The following is an 18,724-nucleotide window of genomic DNA, read 5'->3' on the forward strand; positions in this document are numbered from 1 at the left end:
TATATCTGCAGTTATAAACCCCGCCCCTTCCATGTTAGTGGATAAAATACAAATTTATATTCAAGGGGTCTCCTTTCCCATAAGTTTGGGAAAATATAATGCTTTTAAATTGGGGTGCAACGTCATCATATCAGATGCAATCACGGTGAAAAAATGAATAAAATTTATGTTTAATTTTCCCACTGATGATTCTGTATATATATATATATTTTTTTTTTTACGGAGTTTGTTTCAAATATTTAGGTTAAAAAACGAATCTGAATTCATGTTAATGGTCACAAAGTTACATGTGCAGCACTCTGGACAGCTTACATCCTTTAAGAGAAATAATTTGTAGCATTATTATTTGTTTTTCAGTACTCAGGCAGCAGCTTTAACATTGCTGTATGTCGGTGACCACAATGCAGGAGCAGACTGAACCAGGACTACAAACCTGCTCCATCTTCTCATCTCTGGAGATTTCCATTTACAAAGCACCAACAACTCAAAGGTAAATATTATATTGGAAAATCGGTTTATATATGTTGTTTATATAGTATGTATGGTATATAAGGCTTTGTCCTTTTTTAAATAAACAGCTAGTATGTCAGCAGAACTTTTCCATTTTTCCATTAATAGAAAAATGCTCAACATTATTAATTTCCTGAAAACTGATAGTGAGCAGTTATTCATTTAACAGTATTTATTTGTAAGAAACAATAATTTTTATTATATACAAAGACCAATGCATTTTCATGTAAAAATCACAGTTCATGTTCATTTAAAAGACAATCCAATGACAATCAGAAAATAAAAAGAGACAGAAATACAAGTTAAAATTTAGAATTTGTTTTATTGTTTTGGAAAATGTTCTCAAATTGCTGAGCAATTTGATTTAAATAGGGCCCAATAAGAAAAGCTGATTGAAACAGCTTTATATTATAAAGACCCTACAATGCAAGAGAGAAAACCCCAACAATCTGATGATCCCCTATGAGCAAGCACTTGGCAACAGTGGGCAGGAAAAACCCCCCTTTTAATGGGAGGAAACCTGCGGCAGAACCAGGCTCAGGCGGGCGGCCATCTGCCGAGACCGGTTGGGGGATTATAATCCAGTTATAATCAAATTTCTCTCTTGCGACGACATTTTTGATGTTTGATGTATTTAGGTATTCATCTGCAAGGAAAAAGATGACTGTTTTTCCTTCAAGATGAATACTAAGTTGATGTTAAAAACCATCACTTCAAGTTGTGCGTCTAAATGGCTTGGTGATGGCTTTGGCCAACGCAGTGAAAACCTGACTATGCCATTTGGCTTCTTTTTTGCGTCTGACAGATGTTCAGTCAAGCTACGTGTAATGGTTTTTACAGCTGTGGATTTCTGTAACTCCAGAGCAACCTGAACATATTCGACACTCCCAAAGAAATTGCGCAAATCTCTAAGAATGTACTTTTCCACATTTTTTAGGTTTTGTGGAGTTATAGTGAGTTTTTTATCCCTGATTTCGCCCCATACTTCTTCTAAAAGCCAGGTGTGGATCTTCGGTGTGCACACACAAGTGACCTTTATCTTTAATTTTTTAGCTATGCGGCCGAACAATTTATGAAGGACCATTTTAATGTAAGCTTTACGTACAGGATCATCTAGTACAAACGGCTCAGATTTTGGTTGGGACGTTACAAACGGAAATTCTTTCCGATGTCTGTGGTTCTGCTGTTGTTTCAGTCCCAAGGATTGCTAGCATTACACCATCACTATGGCTCTCAGCTTGGGTGGATAACCACCATCTCATGAGTGCCAAGAAAACTTTCACTTGTAGTTTTACATGTGCTGTTCTGAAACAATCAGGTAAAGTTTCAGCTGCCATGCCCCCTACAGCATATTTATTGAGCATGTCTGTGAGTGCCTGGGTGAACTCCAGAGATTTGCCCATTGAAATTTGATTAAATAGTTCAAGCTCATTTACAGTCTGAAGCAGTAAGTCGACATCATTAACAATCTCCTCCACCGATTCACTGCTTTCAACTTTCTCCTTTCTCTGGAATTTAGCCCTGGTCTTTTTGGCAATGCGAACAATTGTTGATTTTGCAAATTGCTTCGCAAAGAATGTTTTGAGCTTACCTGCGTTGTTTTGTAGCGACTGCTTACATTTCTCTACAAATGATGTGGAAGTGATAACTTCACCAGGCTCTACAGAACATTGAACCTTTGCCTCAACTAAGTGCGTGAGCTCTTTTGCAAGTAGCTCAATCTCTTCAGTTGTTCGTGATTGCTCCTTGTTATAATGAGGAGACCTAGTTTTATGCAAAATTGGAATAAATTTGTCAGCAGCCTTTTTGATGTGAAATTTCACAGTTTTCAGAAATTCACTATAGAAGCTGTCCTGGGAGCCCATCGCGGGTCTTTTATATCCTTGATCCAGATATTCTTTTGAAACACTTGGACTATCTAACAGTTCAGTGTCCTCCTCTGAATCACTGAAGCTACTGGTATCAGTGCTCGTGCTGTAATAATTCATCTTGGAGATTAAACCTCGAATCATTTTCCCAGCAAAACGGATCATTTTGTTCAGCCGTTTTGGAGGAATGGTGCGCTTGTGTTCTCCAAAACTTGTTTTGCTGTCTGAAGACTGTGAAGATTTAATACTTAGCACAACCTCCTTAGCAAGCAGCTGTTCTAACTTTTCAGTACTTGCCTTGTTGCCCTGAAGAACCATTCCCAAAGCTTTAGCAAAAGCCTGTGGAACTATGGTCCTCATTTTGCTCAAAACACTATCTTCTGATATTTCAGTTTTGGCATTCTGAGTCATCATTTGAAAGTGTTTCAAAGCTATTTCAGTTATCTCAACAATGAGCTCTCCTAGAAGACTCTTAGTGGCAATGTCCAAGTCTCCTGATCTAATGGTATGCCACTGCACAGGTGTCAAATTTTCAAAGAAAGATTTGATCACAGGATAAAGCTGTGCTGCTGTGACTCCCTCAATGTTCTCAGTATTTAAGTATTTGTCTTCCATTTTTTATATTTTTTGTGGGATGGGTTAAATGATAATTTGCTATGTTTTGACTTGAACGCGTCTAAAATGCACCTTCCACTGTGAAAGCATGTAAAAGCATGTGAAAGCAAAGTAAGCAGAACTGTCATATTTAAGGGGTTTGGAGCCGGCGACGTCACAGGGTTCAAAGGCAAGCCAATGACGTCACTGGAAAATTACTGTTCCATCGGCCCCGCCCCCGGCGACTGCTTAGCAACAGTTACTATGTACCCTCCGGATTTGTTGTTGACATCGCGAATAAAGTTTCTTTTTTTTTTTTTGCACAGAAATGCACAACAATTATGGCAACCGCGATAACGGTGAGAGCAGCCAATGCGTCAGCCTTCAGTCTGCTGCTGAAAAACTCGTTTTAACGGCGTTATTTAAAAATGAATCTGTTCTGTCACGCACAAAGAAATTACCTGATCAACAACTTATAAACAAAGTAACCTTGAGAGCTTAAGTACAACCTGATATCAGATTGCACGCCTAACTTGACCTTTCATACAACTCATAACATGGACGACGCGACAGCTCACCAAAAATGAAGCTAAAACGTCTCTATCGCCCCCTGGTGTCTGGCTGCAGTATAGGTCATAAATCCCACCTCCTCCATGTTAGCGGATGGGACTGGGGTCAGACTAAAATAAAAATTTCTCCAAAGATTCTTTCGATAACTATCAATAGTTCTCATCATTTATACTCAAGGGGTCTCGTTTCCCATAAGTTTGATTCTTTGACTGGCAGCTGCAGTCACGGTGAAACTTGTGTATCTCTGTTTGGGAATGGCAGATAGAGCAGGCAGATTAAGTTAAAATGTACGTTTAATTTTCCCACTAATTAATTCTTTTTTTAGTACCGACTGTATTTTTATTTTTACTTTTACGGAGTTTGTTTAAATTATTCAGGTTAAAAAAACAAATCTGAATTCATATTAATGGTCACAAAGTTACATGTGCAGCACTCTGGACAGCTTACATCTTTTAAGAGAAATAATTTGTAGCATTATTATTTGTTTTTCAGTACTCAGGCAGCAGCTTTAACATTGCTGTATGTCGGTGACCACAATGCAGGAGCAGACTGAACCAGGACTACAAACTAATAACTACATTTCGTTGCCCTGTACCTGTGACATGTGCAATGACAATAAAGTTGAATTCTATTCTATTCTATTCTATTCTATTCTATTCTATTCTATTCTATACCTGCTCCATCTTCTCATGTTACAAAGCACCAACAACTCAAAGGTAAATATTATATTGGAAAATCGGTTTATATATGTTGTTTATATAGTATGTATGGTATATAAGGCTTTGTCCTTTTTTAAATAAACAGCTCGTATGTCAGCAGAACTTTTACATTTTTCCATTAATAGAAAAATGCTCAACATTATTAATTTCCTGAAAACTGATAGTGAGCAGTTATTCATTTAACAGTATTTATTTGTAAGAAACAATATTTTTATTATATACAAGGACCAATGCATTTTCATGTAAAAATCACAGTTCATGTTCATTTAAAAGACAATCAGAAAATAAAAAGAGACAGAAATACAAGTTAAAATTTAGAATTTGTTTTATTGTTTTGGAAAATGTTCTCAAATTGCTGAGCAATTTGATTTAAATAGGGCCCAATAAGAAAAGCTGATTGAAACAGCTTTATATTATAAAGACCCTACAATGCAAGAGAGAAAACCCCAACAATCTGATGATCCCCTATGAGCAAGCACTTGGCAACAGTGGGCAGGAAAAACCCCCCTTTTAACGGGAGGAAGCCTGCGGCAGAACCAGGCTCAGGCGGGCGGCCATCTGCCGAGACCGGTTGGGGGATTATAATCCAGTTATAATCAAATTTCTCTATTGCGACGACATTTTTGATGTTTGATGTATTTAGGTATTCATCTGCAAGGAAAAAGATGACTGTTTTTCCTTCAAGATGAATACTAAGTTGATGTTAAAAACCATCACTTCAAGTTGTGCGTCTAAATGGCTTGGTGATGGCTTTGGCCAACGCAGTGAAAAACCTGACTATGCCATTTGGCTTCTTTTTTGCGTCTGACAGATGTTCAGTCAAGCTACGTGTAATGGTTTTTACAGCTGTGGATTTCTGTAACTCCAGAGCAACCTGAACATATTCGACACTCCCAAAGAAATTGCGCAAGTCTCTAAGAATGTACTTTTCCACATTTTTTAGGTTTTGTGGAGTTATAGTGAGTTTTTTATCCCTGATTTCGCCCCATACTTCTTCTAAAAGCCAGGTGTGGATCTTCGGTGTGCACACACAAGTGACCTTTATCTTTAATTTTTTAGCTATGCGGCCGAACAATTTATGAAGGACCATTTTAATGTAAGCTTTACGTACAGGATCATCTAGTACAAACGGCTCAGATTTTGGTTGGGACGTTACAACGGAAATTCTTTCCGATGTCTGTGGTTCTGCTGTTGTTTCAGTCCCAAGGATTGCTAGCATTACACCATCACTATGGCTCTCAGCTTGGGTGGATAACCACCATCTCATGAGTGCCAAGAAAACTTTCACTTGTAGTTTTACATGTGCTGTTCTGAAACAATCAGGTAAAGTTTCAGCTGCCATGCCCCCTACAGCATATTTATTGAGCATGTCTGTGAGTGCCTGGGTGAACTCCAGAGATTTGCCCATTGAAATTTGATTAAATAGTTCAAGCTCATTTACAGTCTGAAGCAGTAAGTCGACATCATTAACAATCTCCTCCACCGATTCACTGCTTTCAACTTTCTCCTTTCTCTGGAATTTAGCCCTGGTCTTTTTGGCAATGCGAACAATTGTTGATTTTGCAAATTGCTTCGCAAAGAATGTTTTGAGCTTACCTGCGTTGTTTTGTAGCGACTGCTTACATTTCTCTACAAATGATGTGGAAGTGATAACTTCACCAGGCTCTACAGAACATTGAACCTTTGCCTCAACTAAGTGCGTGAGCTCTTTTGCAAGTAGCTCAATCTCTTCAGTTGTTCGTGATTGCTCCTTGTTATAATGAGGAGACCTAGTTTTATGCAAAATTGGAATAAATTTGTCAGCAGCCTTTTTGATGTGAAATTTCACAGTTTTCAGAAATTCACTATAGAAGCTGTCCTGGGAGCCCATCGCGGGTCTTTTATATCCTTGATCCAGATATTCTTTTGAAACACTTGGACTATCTAACAGTTCAGTGTCCTCCTCTGAATCACTGAAGCTACTGGTATCAGTGCTCGTGCTGTAATAATTCATCTTGGAGATTAAACCTCGAATCATTCTCCCAGCAAAACGGATCATTTTGTTCAGCCGTTTTGGAGGAATGGTGCGCTTGTGTTCTCCAAAACTTGTTTTGCTGTCTGAAGACTGTGAAGATTTAATACTTAGCACAACCTCCTTAGCAAGCAGCTGTTCTAACTTTTCAGTACTTGCCTTGTTGCCCTGAGGAACCGTTCCCAAAGCTTTAGCAAAAGCCTGTGGAAGTATGGTCCTCATTTTGCTCAAAACACTATCTTCTGATATTTCAGTGTTGGCATTCTGAGTCATCATTTGAAAGTGTTTCAAAGCTATTTCAGTTATCTCAACAATGAGCTCTCCTAGAAGACTCTTAGTGGCAATGTCCAAGTCTCCTGATCTAATGGTATGCCACTGCATAGGTGTCAAATTTTCAAAGAAAGATTTGATCACAGGATAAAGCTGTGCTGCTGTGACTCCCTCAATGTTCTCAGTATTTAAGTATTTGTCTTCCATTTTTTATATTTTTTGTGGGATGGGTTAAATGATAATTTGCTATGTTTTGACTTGAACGCGTCTAAAATGCACCTTCCACTGTGAAAGCATGTAAAAGCATGTGAAAGCAAAGTAAGCAGAACTGTCATATTTAAGGGGTTTGGAGCCGGCGACGTCACAGGGTTCAAAGGCAAGCCAATGACGTCACTGGAAAATTACTGTTCCATCGGCCCCGGCCCCAGCGACTGCTTAGCAACAGTTACTATGTACCCTCCGGATTTGTTGTTGACATCGCGAATAAAGTTTTTTTTTTTTTTTTTTTTTTTATTTGCACAGAAATGCACAACAATTATGGCAACCGCGATAACGGTGAGAGCAGCCAATGCGTCAGCCTTCAGTCTGCTGCTGAAAAACTCGTTTTAACGGCGTTATTTAAAAATGAATCTGTTCTGTCACGCACAAAGAAATTACCTGATCAACAACTTATAAACAAAGTAACCTTGAGAGCTTAAGTACAACCTGATATCAGATTGCACGCCTAACTTGACCTTTCATACAACTCATAACATGGACGACGCGACAGGTCCCCAAAAATGAAGCCAAAACGTCTCTATCGCCCCCTGGTGTCTGGCTGCAGTATAGGTCATAAATCCCACCTCCTCCATGTTAGCGGATGGGACTGGGGTCAGACTAAAATAAAAATTTCTCCAAAGATTCTTTCGATAACTATCAATAGTTCTCATCATTTATATTCAAGGGGTCTCGTTTCCCATAAGTTTGATTCTTTGACTGGCAGCTGCAGTCACGGTGAAACTTGTGTATCTCTGTTTGGGAATGGCAGATAGAGCAGGCAGATTAAGTTAAAATGTACGTTTAATTTCCCACTAATTAATTCTTTTTTTAGTACCGACTCTGTATTTTTATTTTTACGGAGTTTGTTTAAATTATTCAGGTTAAAAAACAAATCTGAATTCATATTAATGGTCACAAAGTTACATGTGCAGCACTCTGGACAGCTTACATCCTTTAAGAGAAATAATTTGTAGCATTATTATTTGTTTTTCAGTACTCAGGCAGCAGCTTTAACATTGCTGTATGTCGGTGACCACAATGCAGGAGCAGACTGAACCAGGACTACAAACTAAAAACTGCATTTCGTTGCCCTGTACCTGTGACATGTGCAATGACAATAAAGTTGAATTCTATTCTATTCTATACCTGCTCCATCTTCTCACCTCTGGAGATTTCCATTTACAAAGCACCAACAACTCAAAGGTAAATATTATATTGGAAAATCGGTTTATATATGTTGTTTATATAGTATGTATGGTATATAAGGCTTTGTCCTTTTTTAAATAAACAGCTCGTATGTCAGCTGTCACGGTTGTTAAAGAGTGATCTCAGGCGCGGAGCTCAGAAATAATGACAGTGCATTTATTTACAGTGCAGCAAGGTGACAATAGTTCAAATGTGCAACGATGGTGATAATGCGTCCCTCCTTCCGTGTAAGCCCGTGCGTGGTAGTGAGTGCCCGTCTCTCCTCCAAGTGCTTCCTTTGTGTCCGTAAATCCTCCGTCAATCCCTGGGTGAACACACACACGACAGCAAAATGAGTACGAAGATCAGACAGTACTTCAATAACGTTAGCGACTCGAAAACACTACCAGGCTTAGTGCAATACTCCAGCGCTGTCTGTCGCTCAGCCACACCATTAAGTAGCCCTGCTGAAGATGGTAGTTGATGGGCAGCAGCTGGTGGATTGACTGCAGGTGCGGCAGCTCCGGGCGACAGCACTTCCGGGTCGGAGGTAGCCTGTTGCTAGGTTACCTCCTAACACACAGCGGAGCCGGAGGGGAAGACAGGGCGATAGGAGAGACACGCATACACACGCACACAAATATACACACACTGGCAGGTCGACCGGTCAGGGCGCCGTCAGATCCTGACATCAGCAGAACTTTTCCATTTTTTCATTAATAGAAAAATGATCAACATTATTAATTTCCTGAAAACTGATAGTGAGCAGTTATTCATTTAACAGTATTTATTTGTAAGAAACAATATTTTTAATTATATACAAGGACCAATGCATTTTCATGTAAAAATCACAGTTCATGTTCATTTAAAAGACAATCCAATGACAATCAGAAAATAAAAAGAGACAGAAATACAAGTTAAAATTTAGAATTTGTTTTATTGTTTTGGAAAATGTTCTCAAATTGCTGAGCAATTTGATTTAAATAGGGCCCAATAAGAAAAGCTGATTGAAACAGCTTTATATTATAAAGACCCTACAATGCAAGAGAGAAAACCCCAACAATCTGATGATCCCCTATGAGCAAGCACTTGGCAACAGTGGGCAGGAAAAAAAACCCTTTTAACGGGAGGAAGCCTGCGGCAGAACCAGGCTCAGGCGGGCGGCCATCTGCCGAGACCGGTTGGGGGATTATAATCCAGTTATAATCAAAATTCTCTCTTGCAATGACATTTTTGATGTTTGATGTATTTAGGTATTCATCTGCAAGGAAAAAGAGGACTGTTTTTCCTTCAAGATGAATACTAAGTTGATGTTAAAAACCATCACTTCAAGTTGTGCGTCTAAATGGCTTGGTGATGGCTTTGGCCAACGCAGTGAAAAACCTGACTATGCCATTTGGCTTCTTTTTTGCGTTTGACAGATGTTCAGTCAAGCTACGTGTAATGGTTTTTACAGCTGTGGATTTCTGTAACTCCAGAGCAACCTGAACATATTCGACACTCCCAAAGAAATTGCGCAAGTCTCTAAGAATGTACTTTTCCACATTTTTTAGGTTTTGTGGAGTTATAGTGAGTTTTTTATCCCTGATTTCGCCCCATACTTCTTCTAAAAGCCAGGTGTGGATCTTCGGTGTGCACACACAAGTGACCTTTATCTTTAATTTTTTAGCTATGCGGCTGAATAATTTATGAAGGACCATTTTAATGTAAGCTTTACGTACAGGATCATCTAGTACAAACGGCTCAGATTTTGGTTGGGACGTTACAACGGAAATTCTTTCCGATGTCTGTGGTTGTGTCTGTGGTTCTGTTGTTTTTTCAGTCCCAAGGATTGCTAGCATTACACCATCACTATGGCTCTCAGCTTGGGTGGATAACCACCATCTCATGAGTGCCAAGAAAACTTTCACTTGTAGCTTTACATGTGCTGTTCTAAAACAATCAGGTAAAGTTTCAGCTGCCATGCCCTCTACAACATATTTATTGATTATTTCTGTGAGGGGCTTGGTGAACTCCAGAGATTTGCCCATTGAAATTTGATTAAATAGTTCAAGCTCATTTACAGTCTGAAGCAGAAAGTCGACATCATTAACAATCTCCTCCACCGATTCACTGCTTTCAACTTTCTCCTTTCTCTGGAATTTAGCCCTGGTGTTTTTGGCAATGCGAACAATTGTTGATTTTGCAAATTGCTTCGCAAAGAATGTTTTGAGCTTACCTGCGTTGTTTTGTAGCGACTGCTTACATTTCTCTACAAATGATGTGGAAGTGATAACTTCACCAGGCTCTAGAGAAAATCGAACCTTTGCCTCAACTATGAGTGTGAGCTGTTTTGCAACTAGCTCAATCTCTTCAGTTGTTCGTGATTGCTCCTTGTTATAATGAGGAGACCTAGTTTTATTGCAAATTGGAAAAAATTTGTCAGCAGCCTTTTTGATGTGAAATTTCACAGTTTTCAGAAATTCACTATAGAAGCTGTCCTGGGAGCCCATCGCGGGTCTTTTATATCCTTGATCCAGATATTCTTTTGAAACACTTGGACTATCTAACAGTTCAGTGTCCTCCTCTGAATCACTGAAGCTACTGGTATCAGTGCTCGTGCTGTAATAATTCATCTTGGAGATTAAACCTCGAATCATTCTCCCAGCAAAACGGATCATTTTGTTCAGCCGTTTTGGAGGAATGGTGCGCTTGTGTTCTCCAAAACTTGTTTTGCTGTCTGAAGACTGTGAAGATTTAATACTTAGCACAACCTCCTTAGCAAGCAGCTGTTCTAACTTTTCAGTACTTGCCTTGTTGCCCTGAGGAACCGTTCCCAAAGCTTTAGCAAAAGCCTGTGGAACTATGGTCCTCATTTTGCTCAAAACACTATCTTCTGATATTTCAGTGTTGGCATTCTGAGTCATCATTTGAAAGTGTTTCAAAGCTATTTCAGTTATCTCAACAATGAGCTCTCCTAGAAGACTCTTAGTGGCAATGTCCAAGTCTCCTGATCTAATGGTATGCCACTGCATAGGTGTCAAATTTTCAAAGAAAGATTTGATCACAGGATAAAGCTGTGCTGCTGTGACTCCCTCAATGTTCTCAGTATTTAAGTATTTGTCTTCCATTTTTTATATTTTTTGTGGGATGGGTTAAATGATAATTTGCTATGTTTTGACTTGAACGGTCTAAAATGCACCTTCCACTGTGAAAGCATGTAAAAGCATGTGAAAGCAAAGTAAGCAGAACTGTCATATTTAAGGGGTTTGGAGCCGGCGACGTCACAGGGTTCAAAGGCAAGCCAATGACGTCACTGGAAAATTTCTGTTCCATCGGCCCCGCCCCAGCGACTGCTTAGCAACAGTTACTATGTACCCTCCGGATTTGTTGTTGACATAGCGAATAAAGTTTTTTTTTTTCTTTTTATTTGCACAGAAATGCACAACAATTATGGCAATCTCTACGACATCGCGAATAAAGTTTCCAAGCGACAGAAAATCGGATTATTTGAAAGTTTTTCAGTTCAACTAACTAATGAACTTTACCTGCGGGGCGCGCGATAACGGTGAGAGCAGCCAATGCGCCAGCCTTCAGTCTGCTGCTGAAAAACTCGTGTTAACGGCGTTAGTAACGGAGGCTTCCTCAGCACCTCCTCCTTTTAAACGCCTTTCAGCGTTTTCATTACATGAAAGTAGATAATGTTAAACCTAAAATGTTCTTGTATAGTGTCAGTGTGGTCTGTTGTTCATTAGTGTAAGTCATGGAATTTAAATTGTGTCGACTGGACTCAGTTTTCAACTCATGCAAGTTTAGATAATAAACAGCGTCTATTTTTCAAAGTCACGCTACACTGCAAAAAGTCTAACATGCAGTCATTCATTCAATCTAATAAGTGCCATTCAAAACAGAATAACATCATTGATTGATTGACCCATTTTTATTCTGCATGGCTGCTGGAAACATCGTGTCACATCTTTGATTAATTTTATCTGAAAATAAACGTAAGTAAAGCCAAGTGTGTTACAAAAGCTTTTATAATTTGTATTGCCAAAATTGCAGAAAATAACCCCATTTTAGCTGGGTCGACAGCCACCCTCAATTTTTGCATGATTGTAGCTGCTAGCTACAAGCTAGCTAGCTATCCGGCGCGACGTTAGAACTGGTTACCCGCAACCGACCATCACAGTCGGGAATGCAAGTTAGGCAAAAAGCCGTTTTTTACCAGTATACTAACTAGCTAGCGTTACCACGATGCATCGGTGGTGGATACAGCTAGGTAGCATAAGTTCATAGTTCATAACATTCATAGTATAACTCCGTGCTCCGCTTCGTTTGAATTTTTCTGGTGAGCTCGCGGTTTCTAGACACAAGTTTGTGTTTGTGCGCGCACGTTTGTCTCTGTCTCTCTTCATATAAATATCTGTGTGTTATGTGTGTGTACACCGAGCGCAAAAGATAATTATTAATGTGCATGATTTAGAGACAGAAATAACAAGCCAGCATATAAGATCAATGACATAAGACTAATTCCTTCAATTGACTTTCAGGCGCGGCTCGGAAAAATGTGCATTTTCTGAAGAAATTTTAATTTTAACAGCAAAAAATTGACCCTATGCCAAACTTAGTCGCTAATGGCTGGTCTGTAGACTGTTTGGTAAACCTAAATCAAATTATAGTACTAGCTTTTTATAAGGATGTGTATGTCATGTTACGTATTTCTTGGTTTTTCTATGTTATGTGTTTTATAGAGAAGTAACATTATTCTTTATTTTCTGTATGCTTTCAGAACCACAGATCGCTCCATCCATTCCATGGCTGACGCATACATTTTCATTTAATCTGAACGGGTATCATTTTGCATTTACACTGCACATCCTTTTTAAACATTTCATAATAATCTAGACCCTCCCTCATTATCCTCTCATTCACCTTGCTGATGTGTTGGCACTATTGTGTGCAATAATTGCTCTCTCGGCTTCACCCAGGTGTGTGCTCAGTGCTGGTTGTGTAGGGAGATGTGCCCCATTTCCCCTTTTCTAGTCTTCGTAATTGAAAAGCACTCTGAAAAATCACTTTTGTAGTAGTAAGTAATATTGCTATTGCATTAGTTACATCTGTTGTGTGAATTAGTAAGAGATCCTTGTCCACTAATTTCCTCTGTCCAGTTATAAATGCAGCAACATTTTCTATGGAGGGCAAAGGGAACATTTCATTTTGGTTGTGTCCTGTTATTTTGGAGTGTAACTACTTAAAGAGTAACTGAAGCCTAACAACTTGTTTTGCTTAGAAACTGTTATAATGGGTTTTTACAATGCAATCTTTCAGTTTTGGGCAGTTTTTGACATTTCTGTGTAAACTTGTTAAATTCTACCCTTTTTGGTCTAACTCTTACACATGGTTTACATTGGCCACAGGAACACTTCGAAGTGGTGCGCTTAGGAAAATCATACACTGTCAGCTTCTCCGCTGTTCACACCAGATGCATATTTCTCCACAACGGTCCAAAAGCGCTTCTGTTCATCTGTTTATTCAGAGCTAAAAAAAACCCTAGTGAGTTTTTTATCCCTGATTTCGCCCCATACTTCTTCTAAAAGCCAGGTGTGGATCTTCGGTGTGCACACACAAGTGACCTTTATCTTTACTGGCTTTATTACTCAAAGCCAGTAACTGGCTTTGAGTAATAAAATACCTGTTTGAGACCAACCACTTGTCATTCATTCGGAAGCTACATTCATTTATATTTTTCCAAAATGATTTGGCGACCCCAAGAATTATCTCGCGACCCCAATTGGGGTTGGGACCCCAAGGTTGCGAATGTGTCTTAGAGACGATGCTGGTGACTGGCATGTACCGCTGACGTAGGCATGAACTGCTTTCAGCCAATCACAAAATTCAAATGCAATAGCCACCTTTCAACCCTAAGAGGGCAGCACTAAGACATTTTTAGACCAAAAAGTGTAGAATTTAACAAGTTTACATGAAATTGTAAAAGAAATGCCCAGTAACTGAAAGGTTGCATAGGTAAAGACTCACTAATACAGTTTATAAGCAGAAAAAAGCTGTTTTGAGGGTGAATTGCTGTTTAAGTAGTGCGACGTGTCAATCACAGCTCAGCCTGCCACCCACATGAATGCTGATCCATCAGGCACCGCCCCCTTCTGAGGCATTTCTTCAAACAGAGTTTGACTAGGGATGTAATCTTGGGGGGGAATTACTCTCAACACAAAAAGGAAAAGCCCTCCATTATTTTCTCATTCTCATACTGATGGAAGGGGGTGGTCAAATAAATTGTCATTGCAGCAGATGGACAAATTCATTTTTGGAATTCTATATATCGAACCAATACAAACATTACCTGTTTGGGAATTTAATATATTCCCTTTGTTTCCTCAGTTATCGGATGTGGAAATGCAAGGACTGCAGCCTGTCATTTTCAGGAAAATCTGAGCTACTACAACATTATCGACTTGATCATCGGTTTCATGGCAGGCACCGTCCTTACCCATGCATCCATGAAAATTGCCCCTGTTCATCCAGGACATCGAACGGTCTACAAAAACATCTAGCTAGGAACCATCTTTCTCAGGAGTCCACACAAAAAGCCTTTTCATTCAAGTGCTACATTTGTGACCACAATCAGCTTTCCACAGAGTATGATTTTTTTCAACATATCAATCAACATTTAAAAAAAAAAAGAACTTGTCTCTTGTATGTTTAATGGTTGCTCATACAAAAGCAATATATATGGCAGTTTCAAGACCCATAAATGGAGAAAACATAATTCATGCACTGTTAAAGACTTAAAAAGTGGAATATTTGTCACATATTTGAGGAATGCGTTTGATTACCTTAAAGAGATATATTCAAGTTTAAGGTCTGCATTGACATAGCACTTACAATTTTAACCTGATCATCTTTATGCCAACACAAGGAGATTGTAAATGGGAACTAATGCCTCCTCCCTCCCTTGCTCCTTTTCTATAGACATCCAGGACGTGTTTTGACATTAAATTCCTGCGCTACATAAGTAGTTTGTGCACAGTCTACATCAACCCTTCAACACGCACAGGTAAGAATGACAGTTGTGACTTGTAACATTTATTCCTAACCTGGTCTTCTCTTGCCTCCTCTGGTCTCCATGGAAGAGCATGTCCACAAAAAAGTCAAGGTTGGACTTAGAGCACACTTTATCTTCTGTGCAATACAGGCTAGAAAAGTCCATGACATAACTGGACCACTTTTGGCTTTGGAAAATGTCCTTTGTATAGGATAAGGTGTGGTTGTACACACTAAACATGCAATCCAAATTTGCAGTACCCTTATAACATATGTTCAAAAACCTGCAGTGGGAGCTGATACTGTGTTGTGTCTTTTTCCTTTGTGTTATTTTATGTTGTAAGTTTTGTGTACACTAGCGCTGAGAGGCAACTTGATCCACAAATATGGCAAATCCCGTACGACTCCTCATTTTGTTGAGTGACAATAGCTCTGAGAGGATGGATCTATCAAGGGTGCCAGACACAGTTGAAGAGCTCATTGAACAAGTTAAAGAGTCATGCAAAGTTGCTGGAGGTATCAGGCTGCAATATAAAGATGTAGACTTTGGTGGAACATTTGTGAACTTGAACTCAACCTCCATGATCAAGGATCTTACCACCATCAAGGTCATACCGTCTGCTACTGAAACATTAATTTTAGAATTTGTAGAAAGTGACCTAGATACAAGCTCCATCTCAACACACACTGATGACACAGTCAGCCCTGGCCAAAGGAGTTCAACATCCCACAATTCTCTTTTGAAACAGAAGGTCAACTTGAGAAAGGGAATGCGGAATACACAAAGGACCAAACCAGGCTCACACCTACATCGAAAATGTTGTCCGACATTCTGGAAAGACTGGCAGAGAAGATTTTCTCCTACAAGGCGTACCCCAGTGATGCAGACCTGAGTGATGTTGTGGAGGCTCTGACAAGGAAACATCCCTGCTTGAGGCAACCAGACTCCTTCAATGAGAGCTACGGATGGAAACTCAGACTAAAGACTAAGATGAGCAATTACCGCACTCAGCTTAAGTCACATGGACTTGCATCTGAGCTCTTAGTAAATACCCTCAAATCAAAGTCACGAGAAGATCCTGTTCCCAAGCCAGCCAAGAACAACAAAAAGGCAAGAAGAGGTGAGGCCAATTACTATCCTCAGACCAGCAGTGAGAATCCAGAAAGCCTAGAACTAGAGCGAATATCTCTCCTGACCGAATTAAAGAAGAGAAACAATGAGAAAACTGTACAAGAGAAGATGGCCAGGACCTTCGAATTCAGGAGGAAAGAGGTTGTGGATAATAAGCCTGACATCAAGAACCTCTTGGAAAGATGGCCAGGTCTATTTCAGATGGAAGAGGTATAACTTTAACTTTTTTGTACTAATGCCTTTTATCATAGTTTGGAAATGGGAAATATATGTTTTGACTTTTTCTTGTTGGAAGTTGGTCTTTAAAAAAATGTATCGTACACTGTCTACTCATGTACAGATTAATGCAGAGTTTCTGCGGTTTACTGCAGTTCCCCTGCTAACCAGATTCATGGCCCAGCTGGACAAGCACTCCCCACAGCTACTTAAAATAATCAGAAAGAAAGGAGGGACAACCAAAGCAAAAACTGCCATAATCCTAGAGTTTCTTGATCAGGTAGGGTGTATATAATTAACTATTAACATGACAGTTAGCATTTTAACCCTCCTGTTACAGTTTTATTTTGGTAACGTCAGTGATTATGGCTGTGACCTTTTAAAATGTTGAAAGGAAGTGTGGGCTTTGTCCTTGAATGAATGAAGAGATTTATTGTTATTATACAAGTACAGAGCACAACTACAACAAAATTTATTTTGGAGACACATTTTCACTCTCACTCGCCAGATACACATACATACATATATACGTATAAACTTTTATTTAGGGACAAGAAAGCATATGCCGCTTTTTCACCGACAGAACACGGTGTGGCTCAGTTCACTTTAGCCCCCTGCGGACCCTTTTCCACCGCCTTTACACCTGATTGGCCCGGGTGTGTGTGGTGCCCACGTGATGTGATATAGAAGCGCTCCCACAAAAGGCTTTAAAAAAAACTCCCAGCAACCATACTCCATTGACTTTGGACCATGGCGACTTCCTCCACAAGAACCAAAAATCAAACCAATCAAAATGAACCACAGACAGAGCAAAGTACAAAAACACACATACAGTGGGGCAAAAAAGTATTTAGTCAGCCACCGATTGTGCAAGTTCCCCCACTTAAAATGATGACAGAGGTCAGTAATTTGCACCAGAGGTACACTTCAACTGTGAGAGACAGAATGTGAAAAAAAAATCCATGAATTCACATGGTAGGATTTGTAAAGAATTTATTCGTAAATCAGGGTGGAAAATAAGTATTTGGTCACCTCAAACAAGGAAAATCCCTGGCTCTCACAGACCTGTAACGTCTTCTGTAAGAAGCTTTTCTGTCCCCCACTCGTTACCTGTATGAATGGCACCTGTTTGACCTCATCATCTGTATAAAAGACACCTGTCCACAGCCTCAACCAGTCAGACTCCAAACTCCGCCATGGCCAAGACCAAAGAGCTTTCGAAGGACACCAGGAAAAGAATTGTAGACCTGCACCAGACTGGGAAGAGTGAATCTACAATAGGCAAGCAGCTTGGTGTGAAAAAATCAACTGTGGGAGCAATCATCAGAAAATGGAAGACATACAAGACCACTGATAATCTCCCTCGATCTGGGGCTCCACGCAAGATCTCATCCCGTGGGGTCAAAATGATCATGAGAACGGTGAGCAAAGATCCCAGAACCACACGGGGGGACCTGGTGAATGACCTGCAGAGAGCTGGGACCAAAGTAACAAAGGTCACCATCAGTAACACACTACAACGGCAGGGAATCAAATCCCGCAGTGCCAGACGTGTTCCGCTGCTGAAGCCAGTGCATGTCCAGGCCCGTCTGAAGTTTGCCAGAGAGCACATGGATGATACAGCAGAGGATTGGGAGAATGTCATGTGGTCAGATGAAACCAAAGTAGAACTTTTTGGTATAAACTCAACTCGTCGTGTTTGGAGGAAGAAGAATACTGAGTTGCATCCCAAGAACACCATACCTACTGTGAAGCATGGGGGTGGAAACATCATGCTATGGGGCTGTTTTTCTGCCAAGGGGACAGGACGACTGATCCGTGTTAAGGACAGAATGAATGGGGCCAAGTATCGTGAGATTTTGAGCCAAAACCTCCTTCCATCAGTGAGAACTTTGAAGATGAAACGAGGCTGGGTCTTCCAACATGACAATGATCCAAAACACACCGCCCGGGCAACAAAGGAGTGGCTCCGTAAGAAGCATTTGAAAGTCCTGGAGTGGCCTAGCCAGTCTCCAGACCTCAACCCCATAGAAAATCTGTGGCAGGAGTTGAAAGTCCGTGTTGCTCGGCGACAGCCCCAAAACATCACTGCTCTTGAGAAGATCTGCATGGAGGAATGGGCCAAAATACCAGCTACTGTGTGTGCAAACCTGGTAAAGACCTATAGTAAACGTTTGACCTCTGTTATTGCCAACAAAGGTTATGTTACAAAGTATTGAGTTGTATTTTTGTTATTGACCAAATACTTATTTTCCACCCTGATTTACGAATAAATTCTTTACAAATCCTACCATGTGAATTCATGGATTTTTTTTTTCACATTCTGTCTCTCACAGTTGAAGTGTACCTCTGG

General features: G+C 39.9%; 1 long non-coding RNA gene across 1 annotated transcript; it reads right to left on the reverse strand.

Moving 5' to 3' along the window:
* Positions 1-10,901: 10,901 nt before the first annotated feature.
* Positions 10,902-14,242, reverse strand: LOC146496642 (uncharacterized). Its single transcript, XR_014871039.1, has 2 exons — positions 14,155-14,242; positions 10,902-13,339 (listed from the first exon to the last, which is right to left on the reverse strand). It is a non-coding gene; the product is annotated as an uncharacterized LOC146496642 (long non-coding RNA).
* Between the last annotated feature and the right edge of the window lie 4,482 nt (positions 14,243-18,724).

The sequence above is a fragment of the Neolamprologus multifasciatus genome, chromosome 19 (assembly GCF_963576455.1).
Source record: "Neolamprologus multifasciatus chromosome 19, fNeoMul1.2, whole genome shotgun sequence".
Classification (NCBI taxonomy): Eukaryota; Metazoa; Chordata; class Actinopteri; order Cichliformes; family Cichlidae; genus Neolamprologus; species Neolamprologus multifasciatus.